Genomic DNA, 18,831 nt, shown 5'->3' on the forward strand with positions numbered 1-18,831 from the left:
TTTCACCATCGACCAGTGATGTTGGCGTTGACTCATCACAAACTAGCATCCAATCAACACAGGGTGTAACTCATCTGACGAGTGTTCAACCACAGGTGCAACAAGGAGAGTCGCAAGGAGAGGCGCAAGGAGAGGCACAAGTAGAGTAGCTAGGAAAGGCGCAAGGAAAGTTGCAAGGAAAGGCGCAAGGAGAGGCGTAAGCAGCGGCACAAATGCCCACATTGCTTGCTCCTCCAGAAGTAGCGGCACATGAGGAAATCGAGATTCATGCGGAGGTATCAGCCGAGCAAGCCACTCTGAGTCCTGATGATCCTTTGTCTTCAACGGTCCCAGCAAGGAAAAGGAGGGCTAGTACAAGTTCTTCTACAAGCCCCCTTCCTTCTGATGATCTAGATCTTGATTGGCACCCACCGATTCAGTCTGAGAGGGAGGCACGCCATGAGCCGACAAAGCTAAGTAAAAGGAAGGTTTCCTCAAGACTTCCACTTATGGGTGATGACGAAGAAGCAGTAGAAGTGGTGTATTCTGCTGCTGATGAAGAGTCTGACGCTGACGACCCAGTCATCACAGTCATCACTCCAGCCCCAGCGGGCATGCATCAGACAGACATTTTTACCCTATCACGAAATACTGCTGTGTGGGATGTGGGCGGCGTGGCACTGGTACAACCACCAACACAGGTAACTACTATACCAACACGACCTACAGCTGCCATATTTTCTCTTCAGAAGGGCGGGCAGGGACCTCCATCCAGTTAGACCTCTGTTACCTCAAGTAGTAGTGCTGTAACTGTAAGTGCACAACAGAGTCAAATTCGGCCACGCCCTACTCCACTTCATCTGGCATTGAAAGTAACACCTCCACCACAATCAGAAAGACTCAACTCCCCAGTTTGGGACTTCTTTGGTATTAGCAAAAATGCATAAAACCTAGTTATTTGTTTGATTTGTAAACAAGTAGTTAGTCGGGGTAAACTTGGTACCAACTATGGTACCGGAGGCCAGAGAGGTCATCTCAAAAAACACCACATTATCCAGTGGGAGGTGCACCTAAGTAAGATCCGGGAAGCCAAAAGTACAAATCCAAATGTATCCATTGATATTGCATCTGATGATTACGAGGGGCTGATCGTGCAGTGGGGAGGTGAAGAAGCGACAGACATTTTTTCTGGTACACACAGTACCCCTGGCAGCAGCACTGCAGTGGTACCGCCCACACCCTCTACCCCAGTAACATCTATGAGGCACAGTAAGAGTCTGGTAGAGACACTAATGCGAAAAAGTACATCAATGAGCCTAACTGGATTGAAGAAGTATTGATCATCATCATCACATATGAAAACGGTCCAGACCACCATTAAAAGCATGTTTTGGTCGGAGGCGCCATTTGAACGCAACCACCCAACGGCACATCTGTATAATGCAATGCTGGCTAAATTGCTAGTCCGGGACCTTCTCCCTTTTTCTTTCGTGGAATCAAACAATCAATCAATGGAATTTGTATAGCGCGCTACTCACCCGTTAGGGTTTCAAGGCGCTGAGAGGGGGGGGGGTCGCTAATGCTCGAACAACCAGGTCTTGATTTGTTTCCTGAAGGAGAGATGGTCTAGGGTCAGTCATAGGTGGGTGGGGAGGGAGTTCCATGTCTTGGCTGCCAGGTAGGAGAAGGATCTTCCTCCGACGGTGGATTTGCGGATTCATGGGCTGGAGGCGAGGGCGAGGCTGGCGGAACGGAGCTGGCGGGTGGGTGTGTAGAATGTGAGTCGGCTGTTGAGGTACTTCGGGCCTGTGTCGTGGAGAGCCTTGTGTGCATGGGTGGGGAGTCTGAACATGATCCTCTTGTTGACGGGGAGCCAGTGCAGGTCTTTCAGGTGGGCCGAGATGTGGCTGTGGCGAGGGATGTCCAGGATGAGTCGTGCTGAGGCGTTCTGAATGCGCTGGAGTCTTTTCTGGAGTTTGGCTGTGGTTCCAGCGTAGAGGGTGTTCCCGTAGTCCAGACGGCTGGTGACGAGGGCCTGGGTGACCGTCTTCCTGGTTTTGGTGGAGATCCACCAGAAGATCTTTCGGAGCATGCGCAGGGTGTTGAAGCAGGATGATGAGACGGCGTTGATTTGCTTGGTCATCGTGGTGAATGAGTCCAGGATGAAGCCCAGGTTGCGTGCGTGGTCCGTTGGCTTTTGTGCGGTGCCCAGGGCAGGGGGCCACCAGGAGTCATCCCTGGCGGAGGGAGATGGTCCGAGGATGAGGACTTCCGTCTTGTCTGAGTTCAGTTTCAGACGGCTGAGCTTCATCCATTCCGCGACGTCTTTCATTCCTTCCTGGAGGTTGGCTTTGGCGGTGGTGGGGTCGTTGGTGAGGGAGAGGACCAGCTGGGTGTCGTCGGCGTAGGAGATGATGTTAAGGTTGTGTTGGCTGCGAGAGGGCTCATGTAGACGTTGAAGAGGTGGGGCTGAGTGAGGATCCTTGCGGAACACCGCAGATGACTTCGGTGGCCGCGGATCGGAAGGGGGGGAGGCGGACTCTCTGGGTTCTTCCGTCGAGGAACGAGATGATCCACTCCAGGGCCGCTCCTTGGATTCCGGTGTTGCTGAGGCACTGTATCAGGGTGCGGTGGCATAAAGTGTCGAAGGCTGCTGAGAGGTCCAGGAGGATGAGGGCAGCAGTTTCTCCGTTGTCGAGCAGGGACCTGATGTCGCCGGTGACTGCGATGAGGGCGGTCTCGGTGCTGTGGTTTGCTCGGAACCCGGACTGTGAGTGGTCGAGGGATCCGTTGGTCTCGAGGAAGGCGGTGAGTTGTCTGTTGACGGTCTTCACGATGATTTTGGCTGGAAAGGGGAGGAGCGAGATGGGGAGGAAGTTCTTGAGGTCCGTGAGGTCCGCGGTGGGTTTCTTCAGGAGGGTGCTCAGTTTGGCATGTTTCCAACTCTCCGGGAAGGTGGGGGCGCGAAGGAGCTGTTGATGATGTTCCGGAGTTGGGGTGCGATGATGGAGTCGGCTTTTTTGAAGATGTGGTGTGGGCAAGGGTCGGTAGGGGAGCCGGAGTGGATGGTGTTCATCATGCGGGTGGTGTCTACAGTGCTGACCGGGGTCCAGGTGCGGAGGGTGGTGGTGGGGGGCGTTGGTTCGGTGGTTGAGTCCGAGGTCTGCGAGTCGAAGCTGTTGTGTATGTCGGCAATCTTGCGGTGGAAGTACGAGGCGAGTGAGTCGCAGAGGTCTTGCGAGGGTGTGATGTCGTTGTTAGCAGGCGCTGGGGTTGGAGAGCTCTTTAACGATGCTGAAGAGTTCCTTGCTGTTGTGGGTGTTGTTGTCCAGACGTTCTTTGAATGTTGTCTTCTTGGTGGTGCGGATCAGCTAGTGGTGTATGCGGGTGGCGTTCTTGAGGGCGGTCATGTGTTCTGCTATCTGGTCGTGGCGCCAGGCTTTCTCGAGGGCGCAGCAGGTTTTCGTGGAGTTTTTGAGTTCGTTGTTAAATCACGAGGCTTTCCTGCTGCCGGGTCTGCTGGGAGGATTCTTCAGTGGTGCGAGTTCGTCAGCGCAGTTGATGAGCCACTGTGTGAGGTTGCGGGCTGCTTCGTTGGGGTCCGTCGTGTTGGTGGGCGGTGGTGAGCTGGTCGGCGGTGATCTTACTCCAGCTTCTGCGGGGAACCTGTTGCGGGTGGTGGAGGGTCGTGGTTCTCCTGAAGCTGAAGTGGACGCAGCTGTGGTCTGTGTAGTCCGGTTGAGTGGCTGAAGGAGATGTGCTTGCTGGAGGAGAAGATGGGGTTGAGCATGTGGCCGGCGTAGTGGGTGGGGGTGTTCACCAGTTGCTTGAGTCCGAGGTTGGCAAGGTTGTCCAGCAGGGTGGCGGTGTTGCTGTCATTGTGGTTCTCCAGGTGGAAGTTGAGGTCCCCTAGGAGGATATAGTCTGTGGAGGTGAGGGCGTGCGGACTGACAAAGTCAGCGATGGCTTCGCTGAATTGTGTGTGAGGTCCCGGGGGTCTGTAGATGAGGGTGCCTCTGAGGGTGGTCTTGGGGTCGGTGTGTATCTGGAAGTGGAGGTGCTCGGTGGCGGTGAGGGTGTCGCCGGAGTTGGTAATGATGCGGATGGTGTTTCTGTGGACGATGGCGATGCCTCCTCCGGTTTCGTTGACGTGGTCCCTCCGGGTGATCTTGTAGCCCTCCGGGATGGCTATGGCGATGTCGGGGGCTGAGGAGGCGTTCATCCATGTTTCTGTGAGGAAGGCGACGTAGAGTCGAGGAGGTTCCAGAGTTCGACGGCGTGCCTGTGGATGGAGCGGGTGTTGAGCAGGATGCACTTGAGGTGGTTGTTGCTGGGGCTCGGCGTGGCGGGGGTGCGGTGCAGGTTCGGAGGCAGGTGAATTGGCAGGCTTGGCAGGTGAAGGGTCCGTGCGTGCGTTTCGGGGTGGCACGGTAGCATGCGGGGTTCCGGCCGGCATTGAGTGCGTAGAAGGTTGCGGCGTCGTAAGTTCGTCGGGTGCGCTGGCATCGACGAGGGCCAGGGGTTCTTGCACTGGGCGCGGTCCAGGCGTGGACGGGCGTAGACGGGCTTGCCTTTGGTGCGCAAACGGCACGCCCGCTGTACGTACGCGTGGACTCCGCCATAAATGGCGTAGTGGGAGGGAGGGAGTGGGAGGGAGGAGCAGCTGGGAGGCGGGAGCGGGGTGGCAAATAGAGGGGCAGAGGGTACAGAAGAAAAAGGGGGGCGGGGCTGCGGGGAGCAGTGGCAGGGAGCCGGAGAGCGGGGGGAAAAACAGTGGGAAACAGAGAAGAACAAAAATCGGAGAGATACAGGGGCACAACGGCCAGACAATTAAAACAAAATTAGGCACAACAGCAGAGACAAACACAGCCAAGGGGCACCTAAGCCCTGGGGGCAGCAGCAAACAGGCGGCAGCAGCAGGGGGAACCGGCGCACTCAGGAGGAGCCATGCGGCGGGTGGAGCGACCGGCTCTGACAAGGTCAGGTCAGGTCACAGCTACCCGTCGCGTGTCCACCGCCACAATAGCCAGTGGGAGGGAGGAGCAGCTGGGAGGTGGGAGCGGGCTGGCGAATAGGAGGGGGAGAGGGTACAGAAGAAAAAGGGGGGAGGGTCCGTGGGGGAGCAGCAGCAGGGAGCGGGGGAGTGGAGGTAACACAGCAGGAAACAGGCGGCAGAGAAACACAAAAATCAGAGAGATATAGGGGCACAACGGTCAGACAATTAAAACAAAATTAGGCACAACAGCAGAGAAAAAGACAACCAAGGGGCACCTAAGCCCTGGGGGGCAGCGGCGAACAGGCAGCAGCAGCAGGGGGAACCGGCGCACTCAGGAGGAGCCACGCGGCGGGTGGAGCGACCGGCTCTGGAAGGGGTGGGTTTTCTAGAATTTGTGGCAACAGTCTGCCCTAAATGGAAGGTTCCTAGCCAGTCCTATTTTGCCAGAGTTGCGGTTCCAGCACTACATGAAGATGTGCTGGAAGTGATTGGGGCAGCTTTGCAGAAGAGTGCTGTTCACACTATCCACCTGACAACAGACATGTGGACCAGTTGCCAAGCCGTTGATAACATGTGCATCACTGCACACTGGGTCTCTTTTGCGGGGGTTAGAGATAAGATAGCTGCTAGTGTTGATAGTGTCAACATTTTTCAAGCTACTCGAAAACATGCAACAGTAGCCATGTTTGCCATGGAGAAATCTCATACTGCAGTCAACATTTTGGAGGAGTTTAACAGTAAGGTCTTTAAATGGCTGCTGCCAAGAAGGCGCATGATTGGTTATGTTTCCACGGATAATGGCAGTAATATAGTTAAGGCCATGAATGATGGTGGCTATTTCAGAGTGCCGTGTTTGTCGCAGCGCATTAACATTATTGTTCAAGATTTTTGAAAAAAGAAAACACAGTCAGCAAGTTACTGACTACCTGCCGAAGAATCTGCACACATTTCTGCCATTCTTTTAAGGCCAGAAGCAGCTGAGGATTATTCAACGTAACCGTAGAGTGCCAGTCAGAGGACTCATCCAGGAGGTGGCAATAGTTTGGAACTCAACCTTCTACATGCTTGAGCATCTGTTTGAGCAGTACTTGGTAATCAATGAGTATGTCTTTAACCCACGGGCTGCAGCTATGAAAGCCATGAGGCTAGAGGTGGAGGAATGAGACCTAGTAAAAACCCTGACTGACATGCTTCGCCCTTTTGAGGTCTTCACCCGTGAAGTCAGCAGGGAGGACTGTAGTTTGGACAAAGCTATCCCATTGTTGCGCATGCTAGAGCACCAACTGAAGGCAGTGTCTTCAATGCTCCGAGTTGATGCTGAAAAACAAGGTGCATATCTGTTGGCAGAGAGCTTAATAAGCTGCCTAGTTGACAATGTAAGGCTTAAAGGTATACATTCAGAACAACATTACATTTGTGCCGCTATTCTGGATCCACTGTACAAAAAGGCACTGGCCAGCAATGCATTCATTCCTTTTTCTGAAGATGTTTCAAAGTACAAACATTGGCTAGCTCTGTCAGCCACTCGGTTCGAAAAAAAGCGGCAGGAAATTGAAGGGACCATCACAATTACTACTGAAACAGCAGGCCATCCGGCGTCAAGGTCCACTTCTGTGGCCACTTTCCCTCAGAGCCATTAAAGACACCAGCAACCGGATCATCACCTGCACCAGGCCCAGCCATAATATTGTCGAAAGCGGATTGGATAACTCATCAAGGGTTTGCTCGTTCCAGTATTGATGCAAAGGCAACAGATGGTACGCAAAGTGGAGCACCCCTGGAGGACCCAACAGAGGTCTTCATTGATCATAACCCATTGGTGTATTGGTATGGGAAAAGGCCTCAATGGCCACTGATCACCAGGCTGGCTATAAATTATTTGGCTTGCCCACTCACAAGCGTGTCTTCTGAACGTGTTTTCAGTGCTGCTGGTGCCATTGTTACTTCAAAAAGCACCCGCATCTCGCCCAAAAATGTGGAGAGGTTAACAATGATCAAAATGAATCAGCACTTCATACCACCAGATTACAAAGTACGTGAATCCACGCCGGAAGAAGAGGACACCGACTTAGGTGACGGAAGTTCTTCTCTGTTAGCTGACCTACTCCTTGTTCAATTGACAGAGTTTGAGGACGAGCTCTACTTCCCTGACAACTAGGCTTGAATTACTTACTTTTTTTTCCTTCCTTTCCTATTTGACTTTTATTTCTGTGCGTCTTTCTTTGATTTGCAACTTTTAGCACAACAACACTTTAATCACAACAAATCAACAGCAGCACTGTCTTCGTCTTATTTCCATATTGAAGGTGCCGCTGTCTGCATTCCTGAAGTTTACAACTCAGTCATGCTCTTCTATCCTTCTCCTCCAGACTCCCCCTATCCATTTCCCTCAAGGCAGATGGCTGGATTACGTAGAATCAAGAAATTGTCGCTTCGTAGACGAGTCCCCTCCAAAGAAGTGGGACTGGAATGACTGACTATGCTGACTGTTACTTCTAAAATTTACACGAGAGGCTGCCCTGCGGCCCTTCACTAAAGAATAAGATGCTGACAAGTGGAACAGGTAATGAATGATGAGATGGCATGGAGTGGACAACACTGGCTGTCTGGCTCTGATGAAAGCAATTGTTGTTTGTTTGTTGTGCATGAAGTGAATCCTATCTATGTGTTCTGTTATTATTATTTAATCTTTTACACACCAAATGTAACCAAGTGTACTCTGTTTCCCTTGTTTAATACAAATTGTACTTCTACTGCAGGGGCCACTACGTTGTATTTTTCAATATGGAAAATGTCCTTGGACTCACTGTGTGTAGACTGTGACTGCATGAACAACATTGAGTTTGCCAACACCATGATGATGATGATGAGTCATGATGACCAAAGTTACATAATATCTTTACAGTCATTCACTGGGATGGATGGATCATCATCGTCAATTTACGGAAGAACTATGGTCATTTCGTGAGTGGCAAACAGGTAAACAAGTCAACAACAACCACAGCAGAATGACAGGTCGGTCTAGTCGAGGTATGGAGTGGTCGAGCCAGTGTAGTGTTATGCCAGAGTCCAGACAGCGGTTTATGTAAAATTGCGGCTATGTGGCTTGCTGTATAAAATTAGATCTGCTTTGTCTGTCTGTGTCAAAGAGGTATGCTAAATGGAGGTTGGTTCACTCAGTGGTGCCTGCCTTGACCGTCTGCATGGCCCTGCCCCTGGCCTGCTGTGTGCTATAATTATCCTGGAAACAGAGACTCAGAGTTTAGAAATGATGCATGTATTTAATACTGTCGCCTCTGAAAGTCAAAGTGTTATTTTTGCACTGCACACCATACCTTATATTTTTCCTCCGTGGTGTTTTAATATCCCTTTCTGTTTTTCTATCGACAAATACAGGCCGGCACTTACCCTGTGCGATGGGAAAAACATTAACTCCCCACACCAAAGTTGAATACTACATTTAGTGGTTAACCTGTCTTTTTATAGCATTCGAAGACTACTTTATGCCAATTTTAGTATTCAACAGTGTTCTTTTTGGGAAGGCTAATGCATGAAGACTACTGATATGTGAGTGGTACTTCTTGAATACTAACAGAATACTAAGCACATACTTATTTGTAATCACATAGTGTTCATTTACAATGCAGAACATTTAGTAAATACAAACAATTTGAATACTGCTGGACTTTATCCCGAATACTATTAACATTCTATTCAAGCTGCATGCTGAATGGTAGATCAGTGCCTTATTTCTTATACTATTTTTATGCCTTATTTCTTATACTATTGTGGTGTTTCTGTAGTGTAGGGTAGTGTTTTAGGGTTTAGGGTAGTGCTGGGGGGTCGTGCAGCAAAGTGTTTGAGTGTTGGGACCGGACTGGGGGTGGTTGTGCTGGGGGAGTGTTTTAGGGTGTAGGGTAGTGTTGTGGTGTTTGTGTAGTGTAGGGTAGTGTTTTAGGGTATAGGGTAGTGCTGGGCGGTCGTGCACGGTAGTGTTTAAGTGTGTGGACTGGACTGGGGGTCGGGGGAGGGTTGCGCTTGGGGTTGTTTTTTAGGGTGGTGTTGTGGTGTTTGTGTAGTGTGGGGTAGTGTTTTAGGGTTTAGGGTAGTGCTGGGGGTCGTGAGGGTAGTGTTTGAGTGTAGGGACCTGACTAGGGGTCGGGGTGGTCATGCTGGGGGAGTGTTTTAGGGTTTAGGGTAGTGTTGTTGTGTTTGTGTCGTGTAGGGTAGTGTTTTAGGGTTTAGGGTAGTGCTGGGGGGTGTGCAGGCTAGTATGTGAGTGTGTTACTGCAAAAAAGTTGATTTAAATTTCGTTTTTGGATAAGGGTGATTGCAATATTTCAACAAGTTAATTGACATTTTTTTGCAAGATTAGGGAGAGTGGATGCCTAGAAAGATGTTTTTTACAAATTCGTTTTAGGATCCAGAGAGTGGATTCCTGAAAAAAAAATTGTTTGTTTCTTGAAAAATGTGAGTGTGTTACTGCAAAAAAGCTGATTTAAATTTAGTTTCAGGATAGGCGTGAATGCATCATTTCAACAAGTTAATTGAAATTTTCTTGCAAGATTAGGGAGAAAGGATGCCTAGAAAGAAATTTTTAAAAAAAGAGTAGAAGGTTTCAGAGAGTGGATTCCTGAAAAAAAATGTTTGTTTTATGAAAAATGTGAGTGTGTTACTGCAAAAAAGTTGATTTAAATTTCGTTTTTGGATAAGGGTGATTGCAATATTTCAACAAGTTAATTGAAATTTTCTTGCAAGATTAGGGAGAGTGGATGCCTAGAAAGATGTTTTTTAAAAATTAGTTTTAGGTTTCAGAGAGTAGATTCCTGAAAATAAATGTGTTTGTTTTATGAAAAATGTGAGTGTGTTACTGCAAAAAAGTTGATTTAAATTTCGATTTTGGATAAGGGTTATTGCAATATTTCAACAAGTCAATTGAAATTTTCTTGCAAGATTAGGGAGAGTGGATGCCTAGAAAGATGTTTTTTACAAATTCGTTTTAGATTCCAGAGAGTGGAAACATGAAAAAAAAATTGTTTGTTTCATGAAAAATGTGAGTGTGTTACTGCAAAAAAGCTGATTTAACCCCTTCCATGCTCATGACGGAACGGTTCCGTCATGAGCGTAAGGTGGCCTGTGCTTATGACGGAACCGTTCTGTCATGGTTCCATAGGCCCAATGGAACGTTCAGCACCGGGGCAAAATTCGCGCAGCACAGAAGGGGTTAAATTTAGTTTCAGGATAGGCGTGAATGCATCATTTCAACAAGTTAATTGAAATTTTCTTGCAAGATTAGGGAGAGTGGATGCCTAGAAAGAAATTTTTAAAAAATGAGTAGAAGGTATCAGAGAATTCCTGAAAAAATATGTGTTTGTTTTATGAAAAATGTGAGTGTGTTACTGCAAAAAAGTTGATTTAAATTTCGTTTCAGGATAGGCGTGAATGCATCAATTCAACAAGTTAATTGAAATTTTCTTGCAAGATTAGGGAGAGTGGATGCCTAGAAAGTAATTTTTAAAAAATGAGTAGAAGGTTTCAGAGAGTGGATTCCTGAAAAAAAAGTGTTTGTTTTATGAAAAATGTGAGTGTGTTACTGCAAAAAAGTTGATTTAAATGTCGTTTTTAGATAAGGGTGATTGCAATATTTGAACAAGTTAATTGAAATTTTCTTGCAATATAAGGGAGAGTGGATGCCTAGAAAGAAGTTTATTTAAAATTAGTTTTAAGTTTCAGAGAGTGTATTCCTGAAGAAAAATCTGTTCATTTTATGAAAAATGGGTGTGTTACTGCAAAAAAGTTGATTTAAATTTAGTTCCAGGATAAAGGTGATTGCAGTATTTCAACAAGGTAATTGAAATGTTCTTGCACGATTAGGGAGAGTGGATGCCTAGAAAGATGTTTTTTTAAAAATTCGTTTTAGGTTCCAGAGAGTTGATTCCTGAAAAAAATGGGTTTGTTTTATGAAAAATGTAAGTGTGTTACTGCAAAAAAGTTGATTTAAATTTTGTTTTTCTATAAGGGTGATTGCAATATTTCAACAAGTTAATTGAAATTTTCTTGCAAGATTAGGGAGAGTGGATGCCTAGAAAGATGTTTTTAAAAAATTAGTTTTAGGTTTCAGAGAGTAGATTCCTGAACAAAAATGTGTTTGTTTTATGAAAAATGTGAGTGTGTTACTGCAAAAAAGTTGATTTAAATTTTGTTTTTGGATAAGGATGATTGCAATATTTCAACAAGTTAATTGAAGTTTTCTTGCAGGATTAGGGACAGTGGATGCCTAGAAAGATGTTTTTTAAAAATTAATTTTAGGTTCCAGAGAGTGGATTCCTGAAAAAAAAATTGTTTGTTTTATAAAAAAATGTGAGTGTGTTACTGCAAAAAAGTTGATTTAAATTTAGTTTCAGGATAGGCATGAATGCATCATTTCAACAAGTTAATTGAAATTTTCTTGCAAGATTAGGGAGAGTGGATGCCTAGAAAGAAGTTTATTTAAATTAGTTTTAGGTTTCAGAGAGTAGATTCCTGAACAAAAATGTGTTTGTTTTATGAAAAATGTGAGTGTGTTATTGCAAAAAAGTTGATTTAAATTTCGTTTTTGGATAAGGGTGATTGCAATATTTCAACAAGTTAATTGAAATTTTCTTGCACGATTGGGGAGAGTGGATGCCTAGAAAGATGTTTTTTACAAATTCGTTTTAGGTTCCAGAGAGTGAATTCCTGAAAAAAAATGTGTTTGTGTTATGAAAAATGTGAGTGTGTTACTGCAAAAATGTTGATTTAAATTTAGTTTCCAGATAGGCGTGAATACAATATTTCAACAAGTTAATTGAAATTTTCTTACAAGATTAGGGAGAGTGGATGCCTAGAAAGATGTTTTTTAAAAATTAGTTTTAGGTTTCAGAGAGTAGATTCCTGAACAAAAATGTGTTTGTTTTATGAAAAATGTGAGTGTGTTACTGCAAAAAAGTTGATTTAAATTTCGTTTTTGGATAAGGGTGATTGCAATATTTCAACAAGTTAATTGAAATTTTCTTGCAAGATTAGGGAGAGTGGATGCCTAGAAAGATGTTTTTTACAAATTCGTTTTAGGATCCAGAGAGTGGATTCCTGAAAAAAAAATTGTTTGTTTCTTGAAAAATGTGAGTGTGTTACTGCAAAAAAGCTGATTTAAATTTAGTTTCAGGATAGGCGTGAATGCATCATTTCAACAAGTTAATTGAAATTTTCTTGCAAGATTAGGGAGAAAGGATGCCTAGAAAGAAATTTTAAAAAAATGAGTAGAAGGTTTCAGAGAGTGGATTCCTGAAAAAAAATGTTTGTTTTATGAAAAATGTGAGTGTGTTACTGCAAAAAAGTTGATTTAAATTTCGTTTTTGGATAAGGGTGATTGCAATATTTCAACAAGTTAATTGAAATTTTCTTGCAAGATTAGGGAGAGTGGATGCCTCGAAAGATGTTTTTTAATAATTAGTTTTAGGTTTCAGAGAGTAGATTCCTGAAAATAAATGTGTTTGTTTTATGAAAAATGTGAGTGTGTTACTGCAAAAAAGTTAATTTAAATTTTGATTTTGGATAAGGGTTATTGCAATATTTCAACAAGTCAATTGAAATTTTCTTGCAAGATTAGGGAGAGTGGATGCCTAGTAAGATGTTTTTTACAAATTCGTTTTAGATTCCAGAGAGTGGAAACCTGAAAAAAAATTGTTTGTTTCATGAAAAATGTGAGTGTGTTACTGCAAAAAAGCTGATTTAAATTTAGTTTCAGGATAGACGTGAATGCATCATTTCAACAAGTTAATTGAAATTTTCTTGCAAGATTAGGGAGAGTGGATGCCTAGAAAGAAATTTTTAAAAAATGAGTAGAAGGTTTCAGAGAGTGGATTCCTGAAAAAAAATGTGTTTGTGTTATGAAAAATGTGAGTGTGTTACTGCAAAACAGTTGATTCAAATTTCGTTTCAGGATAGGCGTGAATGCATCATTTCAACAAGTTAATTGAAATTTTCTTGCAAGATTAGGGAGAGTGGATGCCTAGAAATAAATTTTTCAAAAATGAGTAGAAGGTTTCAGAGAGTGGATTCCTGAGAAAAAATGTGTTTGTTTTATGAAAAATGTGAGTGTGTTAGTGCAAAAAAGTTGATTTAAATTTAGTTTCAGGATATGCGTGAATGCATTATTTTAACAAGTTAATTGAAATTTTCTTGCAAGATTAGGGAGAGCGGATGCCTAGAAAGAAGTTTATTTAAAATTAGTTTTAGGTTTCAGAGAGTGTATTCCTGAAAAAAAATCTGTTCATTTTATGAAAAATGTGTGTGTGTTACTGCAAAAAAGTTGATTTCAATTTAGTTTCAGGATAAGGGTGATTGCAGTATTTCAACAAGTTAATTGAAATGTTCTTGCACTATTAGGGAGAGTGAATGCCTAGAAAGATGTTTTTTTAAAAATTCGTTTTAGGTTCCAGAGAGTTGATTCCTGAAAAAAAATGTGTTTGTTTTATGAAAAATGTAAGTGTGTTACTGCAAAAAAGTTGATTTAAATTTCGTTTTTGGATAAGGGTGATTGCAATATTTCAACAAGTTAATTGAAATTTTCTTGCAAGATTAGGGAGAGTGGATGCCTAGAAAGTAATTTTTAAAAAATGAGTAGAAGGTTTCAGAGAGTGGATTCCTGAAAAAAAATGTGTTTGTTTTATGAAAAATGTGAGTGTGTTACTGCAAAAAAGTTGATTTAAATGTCGTTTTTGGATAAGGGTGATTGCAATATTTGAACAAGTTAATTGAAATTTTCTTGCAATATAAGGGAGAGTGGATGCCTAGAAAGAAGTTTATTTAAAATTAGTTTTAGGTTTCAGAGAGTGTATTCCTGAAAAAAAATCTGTTCATTTTATGAAAAATGGGTGTGTTACTGCAAAAAAGTTGATTTAAATTTAGTTTCAGGATAAAGGTGATTGCAGTATTTCAACAAGGTAATTGAAATGTTCTTGCACGATTAGGGAGAGTGGATGCCTAGAAAGATGTTTTTTTAAAAATACGTTTTAGGTTCCAGAGAGTTGATTCCTGAAAAAAATGGGTTTGTTTTATGAAAAATGTAAGTGTGTTACTGCAAAAAAGTTGATTTAAATTTCGTTTTTGGATAAGGGTGATTGCAATATTTCAACAAGTTAATTGAAATTTTTTTGCACGATTAGGGAGAGTGGATGCCTAGAAAGATGTTTTTTAAAAATTCGTTTTAGGTTCCAGAGAGTTGATTCCTGGAAAAAAAATGGGTTTGTTTTATGAAAAATGTAAGTGTGTTACTGCAAAAAAGTTGATTTAAATTTTGTTTTTCTATAAGGGTGATTGCAATATTTCAACAAGTTAATTGAAATTTTCTTGCAAGATTAGGGAGAGTGGATGCCTAGAAAGATGTTTTTAAAAAATTAGTTTTAGGTTTCAGAGAGTCGATTCCTGAACAAAAATGTGTTTGTTTTATGAAAAATGTGAGTGTGTTACTGCAAAAAAGTTGATTTAAATTTTGTTTTTGGATAAGGATGATTGCAATATTTCAACAAGTTAATTGAAGTTTTCTTGCAGGATTAGGGACAGTGGATGCCTAGAAAGATGTTTTTTAAAAATTAATTTTAGGTTCCAGAGAGTGGATTCCTGAAAAAAAAAAATTGTTTGTTTTATAAAAAAATGTGAGTGTGTTACTGCAAAAAAGTTGATTTAAATTTAGTTTCAGGATAGGCGTGAATGCATCATTTCAACAAGTTAATTGAAATTTTCTTGCAAGATTAGGGAGAGTGGATGCCTAGAAAGAAGTTTATTTAAATTAGTTTTAGGTTTCAGAGAGTAGACTCCTGAAAATAAATGTGTTTGTTTTATGAAAAATGTGAGTGTGTTACTGCAAAAAAGTTGATTTGAATTTTGTTTTTGGATAAGGGTGATTGCAATATTTCAACAAGTTAATTGAAATGTTCTTGCACGATTAGGGAGAGTGGATGCCTAGAAATATGTTTTTAAAAAATTCGTTTTAGGTTCCAGAGAGTAGACTCCTGAAAATCAATGTGTTTGTTTTATGAAAAATGTGAGTGTGTTACTGCAAAAAAGTTGATTTGAATTTCGTTTTTGTATAAGGGTGATTGCAATATTTCAACAAGTTAATTGAAATTTTTTTGCACGATTAGGGAGAGTGGATGCTTAGAAAGATGTTTTTTAAAAATTTGTTTTAGGTTTCAGAGAGTAGATTCCTGAACAAAAATTTGTTTGTTTTATGAAAAATGTGAGTGTGTTACTTCAAAAAAGTTGATTTAAATTTCGTTTTTGGATAAGGGTGATTGCAATATTTCAACAAGTTAATTGAAATTTTCTTGCAAGATTAGGGAGAGTGGATGCCTAGAAAGACAATTTATAAAAACTTAGTAGAATGTTTCATAGAGTGGATTCCTGAAAAAAGTGTGTTTGTTTTATCAAAAATGTGAGTGTGGTACTGCAAAAAAGTTGATTTCAATTTAGTTTTAGGATAAGGATGATTGCATTATTTTAACAAGTTAATTGAAATGTTCTTGCACGATTACGGAGAGTGGATGCCTAGAAAGATGTTTTTTTAAAAATTTGTTTTAGGTTCCAGAGAGTTGATTCCTGAAAAAAAAATGGGTTTGTTTTATGAAAAATGTAAGTGTGTTACTGCAAAAAAGTTGATATAAATTTTGTTTTTCTATAAGGGTGATTGAAATATTTCAACAAGTTAACTGAAATTTTCTTGCAAGATTAGGGAGAGTGGAAGCCTAGAAAGATGTTTTTAAAAAATTAGTTTTAGGTTTCAGAGAGTAGATTCCTGAACAAAAATGTGTTTGTTTTATGAAAAATGTGAGTGTGTTACTGCAAAAAAGTTGATTTAAATTTCGTTTCAGGATAGGCGTGAATGCAATATTTCAACAAGTTAATTGAAATTTTCTTGTAAGATTAGGGAGAGTGGATGCCTAGAAAGATCTTTTTTAAAAATTAGTTTTAGGTTTCAGGGAATAGATTCCTGAACAAAAATGTGTTTGTTTTATGAAAAATGTGAGTGTGTTATTGCAAAAAAGTTGATTTAAATTTCGTTTTTGGATAAGGGTGATTGCAATATTTCAACAAGTTAATTGAAATTTTCTTGCAAGATTAGGGAGAGTGGATGCCTAGAAAGATGTTTTTTACAAATTCGTTTTAGGTTCCAGAGAGTGAATTCCTGAAAAAAAAATGTGTTTGTTTTATGAAAAATGTGAGTGTGTTACTGCAAAAAAGTTGATTTAAATTTAGTTTCAGGATAGGCGTGAATGCAATATTTCAACAAGTTAATTGAAATTTTCTTGCAAGATTAGGGAGAGTGGATGCCTAGAAAGATGTTTTTTAAAAATTAGTTTTAGGTTTCAGAGAGTAGATTCCTGAACAAAAATGTGTTTGTTTTATGAAAAATGTGAGTGTGTTATTGCAAAAAAGTTGATTTAAATTTCGTTTTTGGATAAGGGTGATTGCAATATTTCAACAAGTTAATTGAAATTTTCTTGCACGATTAGGGAGAGTGGATGCCTAGAAAGATGTTTTTTACAAATTCGTTTTAGGTTCCAGAGAGTGAATTCCTGAAAAAAAATGTGTTTGTGTTATGAAAAATGTGAGTGTGTTACTGCAAAAAAGTTGATTTAAATTTAGTTTCCGGATAGGCGTGAATGCAATATTTCAACAAGTTAATTGAAATTTTCTTGCAAGATTAGGGAGAGTGGATGCCTAGAAAGATGTTTTTTAAAAATTAGTTTTAGTTTTCAGAGAGTAGATTCCTGAACAAAAATGTGTTTGTTTTATGAAAAATGTGAGTGTGTTACTGCAAAAAAGTTGATTTAAATTTCGTTTTTGGATAAGGGTGATTGCAATATTTCAACAAGTTAATTGAAATTTTCTTGCAAGATTAGGGAGAGTGGATGCCTAGAAAGATGTTTTTTACAAATTTGTTTTAGGATCCAGAGAGTGGATTCCTGAAAAAAAAATTGTTTGTTTCTTGAAAAATGTGAGTGTGTTACTGCAAAAAAGCTGATTTAAATTTAGTTTCAGGATAGGCGTGAATGCATCATTTCAACAAGTTAATTGAAATTTTCTTGCAAGATTAGGGAGAAAGGATGCCTAGAAAGAAATTTTAAAAAAATGAGTAGAAGGTTTCAGAGAGTGGATTCCTGAAAAAAAACTGTTTGTTTTATGAAAAATGTGAGTGTGTTACTGCAAAAAAGTTGATTTAAATTTCGTTTTTGGATAAGGGTGATTGCAATATTTCAACAAGTTAATTGAAATTTTCTTGCAAGATTATGGAGAGTGGATGCCTAGAAAGATGTTTTTTAAAAATTAGTTTTAGGTTTCAGAGAGTAGATTCCTGAAAATAAATGTGTTTGTTTTATGAAAAATGTGAGTGTGTTACTGCAAAAAAGTTGATTTAAATTTCGATTTTGGATAAGGGTTATTGCAATATTTCAACAAGTCAATTGAAATTTTCTTGCAAGATTAGGGAGAGTGGATGCCTAGTAAGATGTTTTTTACAAATTCGTTTTAGATTCCACAGAGTGGAAACCTGAAGAAAAAATTGTTTGTTTCATGAAAAATGTGAGTGTGTTACTGCAAAAAAGCTGATTTAAATTTAGTTTCAGGATAGGCGTGAATGCATCATTTCAACAAGTTAATTGAAATTTTCTTGCAAGATTAGGGAGAGTGGATGCCTAGAAAGAAATTTTTAAAAAATGAGTAGAAGGTTTCAGAGAGTGGATTCCTGAAAAAAAATGTGTTTGTTTTATGAAAAATGTGAGTGTGTTACTGCAAAAAAGTTGATTTAAATTTCGTTTCAGGATAGGCGTGAATGCATCATTTCAACAAGTTAATTGAAATTTTCTTGCAAGATTAGGGAGAGTGGATGCCTAGAAATAAATTTTTCAAAAATGAGTAGAAGGTTTCAGAGAGTGGATTCCTGAGAAAAAATGTGTTTGTTTTATGAAAAATGTGAGTGTGTTAGTGCAAAAAAGTTGATTTAAATTTAGTTTCAGGATATGCGTGAATGCATTCTTTTAACAAGTTAATTGAATTTTTCTTGCAAGATTAGGGAGAGCGGATGCCTAGAAAGAAGTTTATTTAAAATTAGTTTTAGGTTTCAGAGAGTGTATTCCTGAAAAAAAATCTGTTCATTTTATGAAAAATGTGTGTGTGTTACTGCAAAAAAGTTGATTTAAATTTAGTTTCAGGATAAGGGTGATTGCAGTATTTCAACAAGGTAATTGAAATGTTCTTGCACTATTAGGGAGAGTGAATGCCTAGAAAGATGTTTTTTTAAAAATTCGTTTTAGGTTCCAGAGAGTTGATTCCTGAAAAAAAATGTGTTTGTTTTATGAAAAATGTAAGTGTGTTACTGCAAAAAAGTTGATTTAAATTTCGTTTTTGGATAAGGGTGATTACAATATTTCAACGAGTTAATTGAAATTTTCTTGCAAGATTAGGGAGAGTGGATGCCTAGAAAGTAATTTTTAAAAAATGAGTAGAAGGTTTCAGAGAGTGGATTCCTGAAAAAAAATGTGTTTGTTTTATGAAAAATGTGAGTGTGTTACTGCAAAAAAGTTGATTTAAATGTCGTTTTTGGATAAGGGTGATTGCAATATTTGAACAAGTTAATTGAAATGTTCTTGCAATATTAGGGAGAGTGGATGCCTAGAAAGAAGTTTATTTAAAATTAGTTTTAGGTTTCAGAGAGTGTATTCCTGAAAAAAAATCTGTTCATTTTATGAAAAATGTGTGTGTGTTACTGCAAAAAAGTTGATTTAAATTTAGTTTCAGGATAAGGGTGATTGCAGTATTTCAACAAGTTAATTGAAATG

Source organism: Lissotriton vulgaris, chromosome 2_2 (assembly GCF_964263255.1).
Source record: "Lissotriton vulgaris chromosome 2_2, aLisVul1.2, whole genome shotgun sequence".
In the NCBI taxonomy this organism is placed as follows: Eukaryota; Metazoa; Chordata; class Amphibia; order Caudata; family Salamandridae; genus Lissotriton; species Lissotriton vulgaris.